The sequence below is a fragment of the Ceratotherium simum genome, chromosome 20 (assembly GCF_057802395.1).
Source record: "Ceratotherium simum simum isolate JZ-2026a chromosome 20, ASM5780239v1, whole genome shotgun sequence".
Classification (NCBI taxonomy): domain Eukaryota; kingdom Metazoa; phylum Chordata; class Mammalia; order Perissodactyla; family Rhinocerotidae; genus Ceratotherium; species Ceratotherium simum.
This window is the reverse complement of record NC_141919.1, coordinates 8,315,039-8,327,320: the sequence shown is the minus strand read 5'-3', so window position 1 is coordinate 8,327,320 and position 12,282 is coordinate 8,315,039. Positions and strand designations below refer to the sequence as shown.

At 44.4% G+C, this 12,282-nt stretch overlaps 2 long non-coding RNA genes across 9 annotated transcripts in view; one reads left to right on the top strand and one right to left on the bottom strand.

Annotated features, from left to right (window-relative positions):
- Nucleotides 1–1,601, bottom strand: part of LOC147914352 (uncharacterized) — a 47,100-nt gene extending 45,499 nt beyond the window's left edge. The window contains exons 1-3 of one of the 2 annotated variants that reach the window (XR_015555373.1): nt 1,424–1,601; nt 556–687; nt 136–301 (exon numbers count right to left, since the gene is read on the bottom strand). This is a non-coding gene — a long non-coding RNA (uncharacterized LOC147914352). The other variant, XR_015555372.1, reaches the window with a different exon arrangement.
- A 363-nt stretch (nt 1,602–1,964) lies between these two features.
- LOC147914351 (uncharacterized) overlaps nt 1,965–12,282 on the top strand; it is a 36,127-nt gene continuing 25,809 nt past the window's right edge. For all 7 annotated transcript variants that reach the window (XR_015555366.1, XR_015555367.1, XR_015555365.1 and 4 more), the window contains exons 1-2: nt 1,965–2,158; nt 11,234–11,394. This is a non-coding gene — a long non-coding RNA (uncharacterized LOC147914351). The remainder of the gene's footprint in view (nt 2,159–11,233; nt 11,395–12,282) is intronic.

Below are 12,282 nucleotides of genomic sequence, written 5' to 3'. Positions count from 1 at the left end.
CCCCTGGTATAGACAATCCACAGAAAGCCTAGTAAAAGAGAAGAGATGCTTAAAGGTAGAAATTTTTAATTGTTTGTTTCAGCTGTGAGGCACTTCCCAAAAGGCCCTTTTGATGAGACACTTTTGCTGACTTACCTGTGAGAAAGTGAACTGCACTGTTTTCCTTTTGACTCTGTCACAAACAAACTGGGTTTCCCTGGACAAGTCACTGAACTTTTCAGGCCCAATGTCTTTAAAGTTTTCAAGAGAGTTGGAAGTAAATGACTTTGGAAAATCCTTCAAGTATCATCCTCCTGGGATCCTGTGAGATGAGGATAATGGTATTAATGTCACACGTGGTGATGGACACCTGTGACAGCAGCGCAGCATCTGTAACGAGCGGCGGGCATTTAAGGGGGCTGGAGACAGAACTTCCTCCCTCTGCCTGGTTATCCCTGACCCCCGGACCTTGCCCTCACAAGCTCTTCAACAAAGCAGCCTTCCCTGAGCAGCCTGCCCCTGGGCCACCCCAGCTCTCCCTGCTCTTCTCAAGGACGGCCCAAACTCCCCACTCACAGTGTGGTGGCTCCTGAAGGTGGCATCATCATTAAGTCTGGCTCATTCCAGGCAAGGGGATCAGATCTGCTTCTGACCTTGCAAATCTAGGATCTGCTCCTTCCTGGGCTCTTCTGTCTCTGCTCTGAAGCTCTAGAGAGAGGTCTAAGGTCAGAAGGGCGCTCTCTTCTAGGTCAGACTCCTTCACAGAGGCCCCTCCTTCCTACCTCATAAGGGTTGCTTTGTTTTAAGGCAACTGAGACATGGCTCTGACACACAAATTCATTTTAGGGGCAAAACTTGACCCTTGGAATTCAATATATCAGACTTAAAAGGCCGCCTGTCAATGCAGAAGGGGCCAGGAACCTCTGTCTGACCTTTGTACCTGAAGAGACACTAGAAATCCCAGAATAGTGGCACATTGTAGGGTTCCATCTGCATTCACTTTCCCTTACACCCCTGGGGATGCGGGGACAGGCCACTTTCCTAAGTGCTGTGAAGGCTACGATGCCAGTCTTAGGCAGGCGTGATATTAGACGAAGCCCGAGACTGAAGTAAGCACACCTGCCCCTGAATCCAAACTCCCTCACTGCTAGCTCCTGACTTGAGCACATTGTTCCAGCCCGCTGAGCCTCGGTTTCTGTTCAGGTGGTTGTGAGGGTACGGTAAGCCTCCAGCGAAAAAAGACAAAGCGTCTTCTAACTATGACAGCAGTTGTCACTTACTCAGGGCTTACTACCTGCCACTTGTCTAAATACTTTACAACGCATGACAGACCTAAGTTCCAAAACGACGCCGTGAGACAGTCATTATTAATATTTTCAGATGAGAACCCTGACCCAGGTTCCCTCTGTCGCCCCTGCTCACAGGTGACAGAGCTGGGACTTACCGGGCCTTTCAGGCTCCAGAGCTCGGGCTCCACCGCAGACCCGGGGTCACCGTCCGCGTTATAAACGCACTCCCACCTCCCCGCCCCCCGCCGCCGACTTGTGCTTTTCTCGGGTCGGGCTGCAGCGGGGCCAGGCACACGGTCCCCGCAGACCCCGGGCCGCCCGGGGCGCCTGCTCCTGACGGGCTCAGCCGCACCTGCGCCCCGGGAGCCCGAGGGGCCGGGTCCCCCACCGGCCTGCCCCCCGCCGAGGGCCCGCCCGGGCGCACACAGCGGCGCTGGGGGCGACGGGGTCCCAGAGACTTCCCGCTCCCATCGCGAGGCATAGGCTCCCGCCCCGCAGCGGTCCCCGAGAGTGTCACCCCGCGGGCGCACCCCTTACTTTCTGAGGAGACTCTCAGGTACCCCAAAGCCTTCCTCCGAGTCCAGGGAAGACGAATGAGGAGGCGGGGCTACGGCTGCACATGCGCAGAAGGAGCCTAGACTCCCCTTCCCACAGTGCCGCGCGGTGAACCGGTAGGATTCGAGACTACGTTTCCCGTAGGCCTCAGCCTCCACGTTTGAGGTCGCTCTTTTAGCGTCTCCGCGTGTCAGAGAGCTGGAGAATGATGGTGTTAAAAGTCTCCTGCGCAAGTTCTCTCCGAGCCTGAAGAGGTTAAGGATTAAACCTGAACTCTGCCGCCAAATGCAAAGAGTGGTCCTCTATTGGCTCAAGATTGAAATAGCATGTTTTTCGTAAGTCATTTGCAGACGAATTGGGGAAACTTGTATATGGATGGGATATTGAAAATATTAAAATTTCTGTTACTTAGGTGAATTGTGAAAAATTTTTGGAGTTATGTAGGAAATTTTATTTTGGAAAAAAAAAAGGCATGACGACTGAAGTATGTAGGACTGAAATTATATAGCTGTAAAATTATAATTTTTCAATCTGGGACCTCCACCCCTTTACAGCCACCGGATTCAGCAACCCCTGAGCCCCATCCCAGCGCACTTGGAACCCAGTGTGGAGGTTCTGCTGGGGGTGGAGACAGGGGCTCCAGGTCTAGATGTTTATAGGAAAGCTGTTGGTTTTTAAACATTAACATTGTTTCTTGCAGAATTCTCTTAGTCTTTAAATAAATTTTTGTTTATTATCTTGGATTTCCGTGCACATAATGACAAGTTTGCTTGCTTTTTGCTGACGTTTATAATTCTTTGTCATTCTTTAGTGAATTACAAATATAAGGACAAAAATGCTTGTCAAACTATATTAAACCAATCTTAATAGATTTTAACATAAAGGTCACTAATGGAGAGAATGTTTTTATTTGTTCATATGTTCGTTTAACAAACATTTATTGAAAACCTGCTGTGCAATAGACATCATTCTAAATGCTGGCACAGCAACATCAAATAAAAGAGATTAAATTCCCTACCCTCTTGGGCCGGCCGCATGGCTTAGTGGTTATGTGCGCGCTCCACTACTGGCGGCCCAGGTTCAGATCCCAGGCGTGCACCGAGGCACCGCTTGTCTGGCCATGCTGAGGCGGCGTCCCACATATAGCAACTAGAAGGCTGTGCCACTATGACATACAACTATCGACTGGGGCTTTGGGGAGAAAAAGGGGGGGAAAAAAAAGGGAGAGGATCGGCAATAGATGTTAGCTCAGGGCTGGTCTGCCTCAGCAAAAAGAGGAGGATTGGCATGGATGTTAGTTCAGGGCTGATCTTCCTCACACACACAAAAAATTCCCTACTCCCATGGAGTTTATGATCAGGGTTGTTGTGGGGACCTATTAGTCAGGGTCCCCTCAAGAAATAGGTGTCAACTGTCGAGGAAAAATGGGACACTCGAGAAGAGTCTAGTAAACAAGGCTCTAAAAAAATGGACAGGGTTGGTGAAGCATCTTGTAACTCGTGATGGTAGGGAGTCATTATCACACCAGGTCTATAGTGAGGGTAGGTAATATTACCAGAACCTGGCGCAAAAGGCCACCGTTATGAGAGCTCTGACCTTAGGAAGAGAAACATCGTAATGGCGGTTACATCGCTCAGCACAGAGAGCCAGAGGTATAAATACCCAAACCTCACTTGTTCTCTACCCTCTAATGTCCTAGCCTTGTTAAGCATTTGTAAACCCCATTCAATAACTATTCTGAGAATTCCATCCACATACATCTTCTCCAGACCTTTTTGTCACCAATTTTTCTGTCTTATTCTTGTCTAGCCCCCTGCTATGTGTCAACTCATTCAGCTACTGGACATGAGTCAAGATAAATCTAAACTCAGGACATGTCTCTTCTTCACAAAGTCAACAAACTAAATTTTCTTCCACGGGAAGATTTTCTTTACACATTTTAGAACCACCTCTAGGGAGACTGTAATTGCAGCAGCCATATCTTCCAATGATGTCACCATACGTGGTAGACTCAGTTTGAAGGAGATTCGACTGGTATATATGGCCGCAGGTCTCCCCTGGGGACTTTTAGGGAATTATTAATTATATATACTTGTGGCTAAGTTATGAGGAATTTTGTCAAAGGGATACAGCCTCCCTGTCATTGAAGCCTCCTGTCTATAAAGTAGGATATATCAAGGCCTGGGAAAGAGGATCTGAATCCCTGTTTTGATGACTTGTGTTAGTTTTCTGCCTGCAAGACCCAGAATTTCATATGTATATATAGATATATCTTAAGAAGTGTCTTAGTAGGGTGCCCATCTATTTCATTTTAATAGACTTCATGATCAAAGAGCCACCACCAAAGATCCCTTCAGGTCACCACAAAAGATGGCTGCACACCAGAAATGCAGAGAGTTTTAAGAAATATTTGTCAGGATCCCATTAAAGAAATATATATTTCATTGGTAGAAAATGCAGCATGGGCTGCTCCTGAGTCCACAGGGAGTACACTCATATTGATACATTTGGCCCTATCCAAACATAGTTATTCATCCTTCCTGGTCTAATTTCCTAAAGACCCATCCTCATATATGCTACCTATTTCTGCTTGTACTACTGAGCAAGATCTTGAGTTCCTTTTGTGTTTTGTGTTTTTATTTCTGGGTTAGACCTTGCAATTTTCCTCCGAGCATAGCTGGATTTTTATTCCCATTATGGGCCTGGAGTCAGTGAGGGAGGTTGTACAGCAGGTCCTGAGGAGAGTGTGCATCCCCTTTCAGGGGTGAGTTATACTAGGATCACCCCTTAGGATTTGGAGAGAGAGAAAAGTGAGAGAACCACTGTCAGAAGTCAGTTAATCTTCACTTCGTTTTCTCAGCTCCTCACGAGCAGTGACTTTTAATAAACCTTAAAGGCCTTAAAATCACATATATATATCTCATTTCTTTTTATTCATTCATTCATAGATAGAGACTTAGGTAGTTTCCATATTTTGGCTTTTGTGAATAATGCTGCAGTGAATGTGGGAGTGCAGGTACCTCTCAAGATAGTGATTTCATCTCCTTTGGATATATACCCGGAAGTAGGAGTATTGGATTATATGTTAGTTCTATTTTTAATTTTTTGAGGAACCTACATACTGTTTTCCACAGTGGCTGTACCAATTTACATTCCCACCAACAGTGCACCAGAGTTCCCTTTTCTCCACATCCTTGCCAGCATTTGTTATCCCTTCTTTTTTTATAATGGCCATTCTAACAGGTGTAAGGTTACATCTCATTGTGTTTTTGATGTGCATTTCCCTGATGATGAATGATATTGAGCACCTTTTTATGTACTTGTTGGCTATTTGTGTGTCGTATTTGGAAAAATATTTATTCAGGTACTTTGCCCATTTTTTAATCAGATTTTTTTTTCATATTGAATTATATGAGTTCTTTATATATTTTGGATATTAACCCCTTATCAAATATATGGTTTGCAAATATTTTTTCTCATTCCATAGGTTACCTTTTCCCTCTGTTGATATTTTCTTTTTTTTGCAGATTTTTAGCTTGATGAAATCCCACTTGATGATTTTTACTTTTGTTGCTTGTACTTTTGGTGTCATATCTAAAAAATCATTGCCAACACTGCTGTCAAGGAGTGGTCCCCCTACATTTTTTAATAGAAGTTTTATGGTTTTAGGTCTTACATTTAAGTCCTTAGTCAATTTTGAGTTAATTTTTGTGTTACACATATATATATCACATATTTTATATATAAAATAGAATATTATTCAACCATAAGAAAGAAGGAAATCCTGCCATTTGTGACAACATGGATGGCACTTGAGGGCATTATGCCAAGTGAAATAAGTCATACAGAGAAAGACAAATACCATGTGATGTCAATTATATGTGGAAGCTAAAAACATTGAACTCATAGAAACAGAGAGTGGAATGGTGGTTGCCAGGTACTGAGAGGTGGGGAAATGGGAAGATGTTGGTCAAAGGGTACAAACTTTCGGTAATAAGATGAATAAATTCCGGAGATCTAATGTACACATGGTGACTGTAGTTAACAATAGTGTGTTTGATACTTGAAAGCTGCCATGAGAGTAGAGCTTTAATGGTCTCCCCATAACAACAACAACGAAATAGAAATTATGTGAGATGAAGGAGCTTTAGCATCCATGCAAATGGGGGGCACTCATTTTGAAGGAGGACATAGGAGGAAAAGCATCTGCAGAGAAAGATTGCAAGTTCAGTCTGGGAGTGTTGAGTTTGGGTGCCTTTGTAAAATCCAAGGCACTGTACTACAATAGAATATACACAGGAGGGAAACCACGAGACTACTGAGTCATGAAAGTTTAGTAAAGAGAGTGTCGCCAAGAGGACGTTATCATCATCCACAGCCACTGTGAGGCCAAGTGAGACAAAGCTGGAAAGGTGCCGATTAGGTTTAGCCGTAAGGAAGTCACTGGAGGAGACCTTGGCAAGTGATGTTTCAGTGGAGCGGTGGGGCGAGGAGCCAGACTGCATTGCGCTAAATGAGCGGGAGGTGAGAAAGCAGAAAAAGTGAATATAAACAAGTATCAAGAAGTTTGGGGCAGTCAGGGGAGGGAAAAGTAAGGCAGCACCTTCAGGGGGAGATGAAGAGGGAGGGTTTTATGTGATGTGGGAGAGAGCTGGGCATGTTTCAGTGCTGACAGTAAAAGGCCCATTTTCCTACTGAGGAAATTTTTCTCTTCTCTGGCTCCTGCCTCTGTCTAAACGTCTGTGTGGTTCCTGGAAATCTCAGAGCAGGTCTTTTAGGAGCATCAGAATTCTCGCTCACTAATCCATTATCAACTAACTCTTAACAAGCAGCTTTTGTTGTCAGCTCATAAGCCCACATTCCCCTCTGACGACTTTCTGGATGCTCACACTCACATGGGATCAAAACATCTCTCAGATTTGTTAACCGGGGCAAATAGAGCAAAACTAATCTTCCCACATCTCAGATTGGCCTGTATATGAGTTCAAACTGAGAAATTAACGTTTTAGACCAATGTTGAAAGATCTGAAGAAATCTTTATTTATGACTAATATTAATCACACATTTAGTTACTGACTATATTTACTTCACTATTATTTATTGATTGCCTACTATATAGCAGGTGTTTGGCATGAAACACCTAAAGATGACCTGAAAGTCTTGATTTTTAAGTATTTTACGTTTTGTGGATAAATTTCTGGGGTTTATGATGATTTTCTACATTTTTGGTACAATGTCTCTGCTATGTCAAACAGTGCTCTTTAAGGCATAGCTGAAACTTTTTTTGATACCTACATCCAGATCCCTTTCTACTTCTAAAACAGCTCCGCTGTGTGATTCTTACTAGGAAAACAGGGCCCCACTTCCCACTGTGGGAGTTGATGCCTTCTCCCGATGACCACTGAAAGCTGAGATGTGGACGACTGGCCTGGAATCAGCCAGGGGGCCCTCTCACCCAGGGTGTCACATCCTGAGGGAGGGGTAGGACACCCCAGGGACACTGAGAATCACTCTTGGTGTTGGCAGCAGTCCTGAGTGTCCAGTGGTGTCCACGGCCTCAACCTGAGCAGCCTGCTCCTGGGAGCTGGCCCTGGTGTGTCCCCGGCTGCCCGGCCCCTCTTGGTCCCCACCTCTGCTCTGAGCCCGCTTCCTGTGGAATCACTGAGCTCTCTGAGACTCTGCTAAGAAAATTCTCTTCTGCTTAGGTTAGCCAAGGCAGCTCCTGTTGTTTGCCATCAAGAACCCTGCCTGATTCGGAGGGTCACAATGGACTATGAAGCCACCAACAAAACCATTTACATTCCGCTAACATTTGTGGACTGCAGGCATTGTGCTAAATGCTTTAAGTAAATGATGTCACCAAGTCCTCCAAACAACAGGGTGAGGCAGGCATGTGGGTCTGTTCTTTCAAGTATCATCTTAAGGGCCTCCTCTTCTATGAGGGCTTTTCTGACCTTTGAAACTGGCAAACAATTAGCCATTGATGATTAGGTAGCCAGTAACTAAAGTTTCTCTTCTTTTTTGCGATTACCAATTATAGCTTTTAGTTGTTCACTCTCCCGTTGTTAACTGTGCTGCTTAGGCAATATGCTGTCTGACTCCAATGAGGTTCCTATAGATAACATTTCCCTGGTGCCTGGGTCACCAAGGTAATGGGTGTTTGAGCTGTTTTTCAGGAATTAGGAGCCCCTTGTCCAGTTCAGGCCAGTTGAGACCACCAACCCATAAACTGGCCCCTCACAGATGCCTGATAAGTGACTTTTTGACGTCAAGAGGCTAAAAACTCCACCCTCAGATCATGCTAACGCCACTATTTTGTGAACATGCATCCTATGAAGAGGCGTGAGGTTTGACTATGCTTGCACAGATCATCACCTACATCACCTCTCCTCACCTCCAATCATCTATCTCCACACTTCAGACGACCTTGCCCTCTATCCCATAAATGTCTCTAAGCCCCCATTTTCAGGAAGGCAGATTTGAGACTCATCCTCCCATTTCCTCACTTGGCTGCCTTGTGATTAAAACCCTCTCTCTGCTGCAATCTCATCATCTCAGTGATTGGCTTCCCAGGCAATGGGCAAAAATGAACCTGGTTCAGTCACATCTCCTCTGCCTCTTGCAAGTGGACTTGATTCCTCCTTTGTGTCCATTCTATGTCCTATAAAGAAGAGAGAATGTGTGTGTGTATATATATATAAAGTATGTGTATAATATCACATTATATGATATATTCTATATAATATGTGATATATATATTTTCTATTTCCCTACACTTATTATGCTCTTACTATGTGTCAGATACTGGGCTTCGCAGTTCACTCACATTATCTCATGCCATTCCCACCAGAACTTTATGAGTTGGATTTATTATCTATTTTACGGAAGAGGAAATGAGAACAGGAAAGGTTAGGTAACTTTTCAAGGCCTTACCTGTGAGTCACATAGTAGAGATGTGCACATGGTCCATTTGTTCTGTTCTGAATTCTGACCCTCTGCTCTTATGAACGGCCTGCACGGCCTCAACATATCCTAGGGTTAGTGCTCCCTCCTGCTCTGGACTGAGGCACAGTCTGCCTGTCACTTGTCTTTTTTTCTCACTGGCCTGGGAAGGAAGGCAGATCTCTGTTCCTTATGGCACGTCATCCATTCCTCTGCCTGTGACAGACACCATGAGCCCAGGATTGTACTCTATCCCAGTGAGCCATCTCAGGAACTCCTCCCCCCTTTCTACAGGAAGTCACTCCCAGGTGGTTAGAGATGAATCCTATTTGCCAGTCCTGGCCTAGATCAACGCCTCTCACACAAATGTGCTGAGCAAATTGTTGTTAGTGTGTTGCTATTTTCTTCATTTTACAGATGAAGAAATAATAATTAGAGAAGTAAATAAAAGGCATTCAGCTGGGGATATTCGTGCACACCTCACTGGGTTTTTGTGAGGATTCATTGAATTAATGCACATAAAACTTCAAATCGTGTCTTGGCACAAGGTGAGTTAGTTATTAGCACTACTCCTCAAATGCACACAGGTTGTATACAGAATAGGCAAATCCACAAAGAGAGAAAAACTGTTGGTGGTTGCAGGGGCTGGGTGTAGGGAGGAGTGGAGTGTGACTAATTAATGGGTATGAGGTTTCCCTTTGGGGTGATGAAAATATTTAGGACTAGATAGAGGTGGTGGTTGCACAGCATTGTAACTGTACTAAATGCCACTGAATTATACACTTCAAAATGGTTAATTTTATAGTATATGAATTTTCCCTCTGTGGGGGATCAGAATTGGCCACCGAAAAATGTGTATTTTTGCCGTGATTATTTTTAAGGACAAAAAAAACTCTGAAAGAAACTTTGACCTTCCCCTCTAACTGCCTAAAAATTTAAAGAGAGAAGGCATGTTCCAGGAAGGAGCTAATGCTGTAAGATAACTATAGTGTGATGTAAAATGTGTCTCTCAGGTCACATTGTCTATAGGTAGCCCAGTTGCATTTCTAACTCCATGTAAATTGCCTTCCTCCCCTTTGAGGACCCAAACTACTACCCCCAACATCCTCCTTTGTCTTTAGCTGAAGATGGTATTTAAGGTGAGGGCTTTGGCCATTCTGGTGAGTTACTCAGTTTTCCTGGGTTTCTCCCATGTATACATGTTATTAAACTTTGTTTGATTTTCTCCTATTATTCTGTCTCATGTCAATTAAATTCTTAGACCAGCTAGAAGGACCTAGTGGGTGGGGGGATTGTCTTCCTCCCCTACTCCTCAACTAAAAAAAAAGAGTCACAGAGGTTGTAATGGATGGGGCAGGACCAGGGAGACCCTGGGAGTGAGTGCTGCCTTACATTGTGCTCTCTGGGCCCCTAGCTCACCTTACCTAGGCCCAGCCCTGGTGATGTAGCCAGAATTTGGACCCAAGCCTTTAGTTCTCTAAGTGTTTTTTCCACTTCAATATGTAGCATTAGAAATCAGGGGAAGTCCATCCTCATTGATGGATAGTTGTGATCTGAGTGCTGATAACTGCAGATGGAGAGGAGTGTCCCCACCTCAGGCAGGAAAACAAATGAATTTTTAAGGCCCTTTATAGTTTAGCAAGCAGGTTTAGAGAACAATGAGTTGCAAGTAATAGGAACTTCCGGCCCCTGAGTAACCCACCTAATGTGCATAGTAAAGGGACTCAAGGGGAGGGGTGGGCCGGGAAGGAACTCCTGAAAGTTCACAGTCAGAAACCCCCTCCTGCACTTGGGTCTTTCTTACTGACTGCAAAGGAAACTCAAAGACTTCAGAACTGCATCTATCAAACGCAAAGTGACATCATTCTCCTCCCTGCTCTGTAAGCAGCTCCCGCTGAGCTTGCTAGGGCACTGACCGGGCTGCTGACGGCCCCTGAGCCTAGGCTAACTAGACCTTAGGGTACAGTCATGACTTGGCCATTAAGCCTGAAGCGACTGGGAGAGTCCTCGTGAAAACAAACAGAATCTCAGATCTCCCATTGCTAATCTGCTTGCAGTTTGCTTTATTTATAACTGTCAATGTGTTGCAGCAACAACTCATTTTGTAAACACAGCCACCTCACTGCTCATTAGTAAACAGGAAGATATTAATAAACAGCCACCTCTCATTTTAAGGCAACTTGACCTATAGAACTTGGCCAAGAATTAAGTGGCAAAAGGAGGTTTTAATTTATTACATGTTGTTCTTGTATTGTTTTTAAAGGGATTCTGAGATGGCCTTGACCTGATTTCTGGGTCAAGTGGGAAGCCAATGTCCTAGTGGGCAGCCCAGATGTCCACCATCAATCTCCTTGTGGCCTGACCCTGATACACCAGTGGAGCAGAGAAGGCACAGGGGTTACTTCTATTGCTTATAAAACCTTTAAGACATCTTGAAAACCTTTTCAGATATTTTTTCTTTCTTTCAGCATGCGTTATGAACCTTCAGCCTCTGCCACTGGAGATATAGAGGTAAACGGCACGGTTTCTGCCTCCAAGATCTAACAGTCTAATGGGAAGATGGTCACTGGAAAAGCTAACTGTAATGTAGGTGATGAAGAGCATTCTAAAGTTTGGGGACAAGTACCAGGTGAGCAGAGGAGAGGGGATGTTTAATTACGTTGGCCAGCCTGGGAATAGGGGGTGCGGTACGGGGCGAGATTAGTGAGGGGTTGAGAGAAGAGATGACATTTAAACTGGACCTTGACAGATCTCTTTGGACAATGAAGGGAGTGGGAATGTGTGCATGTTTTGTGTGTGTGTGTGTGTTTGTGTGTGTGGTGTGTGTGTGTGGTGTGTGTGTAGTGGGGACAGGGAAGAAAGTTTTCCAGAGCAATGGAGGGACACAAAACTGCTGAGTTGAATTTAGAAAGAGACAGAGACTTAGATGATTGGAATGTGGGAACCAACTGGAGGGCAGGTTGGGGAAAGAATTAGTTGGACAAATCTCACTTACCTATCTCATCAGTGAGAAAGAACAAAGACGTGGAAAGTTTAGGTGGCCCACTTTAAGTTCACAAAATAAGAATGCAGAGAGTAATGGAAAAATGATGCAAAGGGGAAAAGTGATCCTTTGGGCTGCTAAGAAGGACAATGCTTTCTGTTTTTCCTAGAGTATAGATGATTTTGTCATGATTTTAGAAAATATCCCATTGAGGGCCTGTCTTAGCAAAGATGTGAAAAGAGCTGTTTCTTTAATGGTCTGTGCAGACGTGTCCGTGTGGGTGAAGCGGACTGAGGCTGTGGCCTCCATTTGTGAGCTCACACAGGATCACTGTGTCTTCAGCTTTCGTTTTCAGCATTTTTATTTCCAGATTTGTTTTGGTGATTAATTTTTATCCTATGATGCTCTATATTCATTTTAGGTGAATAATATTTGTGTGTAAATACATTTTTTATACTCTTAAGGCTATTTCATTGGTCTGAGGTTAGTTTTCTCTCCTTCAGGGATGTAATTCCATTTTTGCCGGGAGACTCA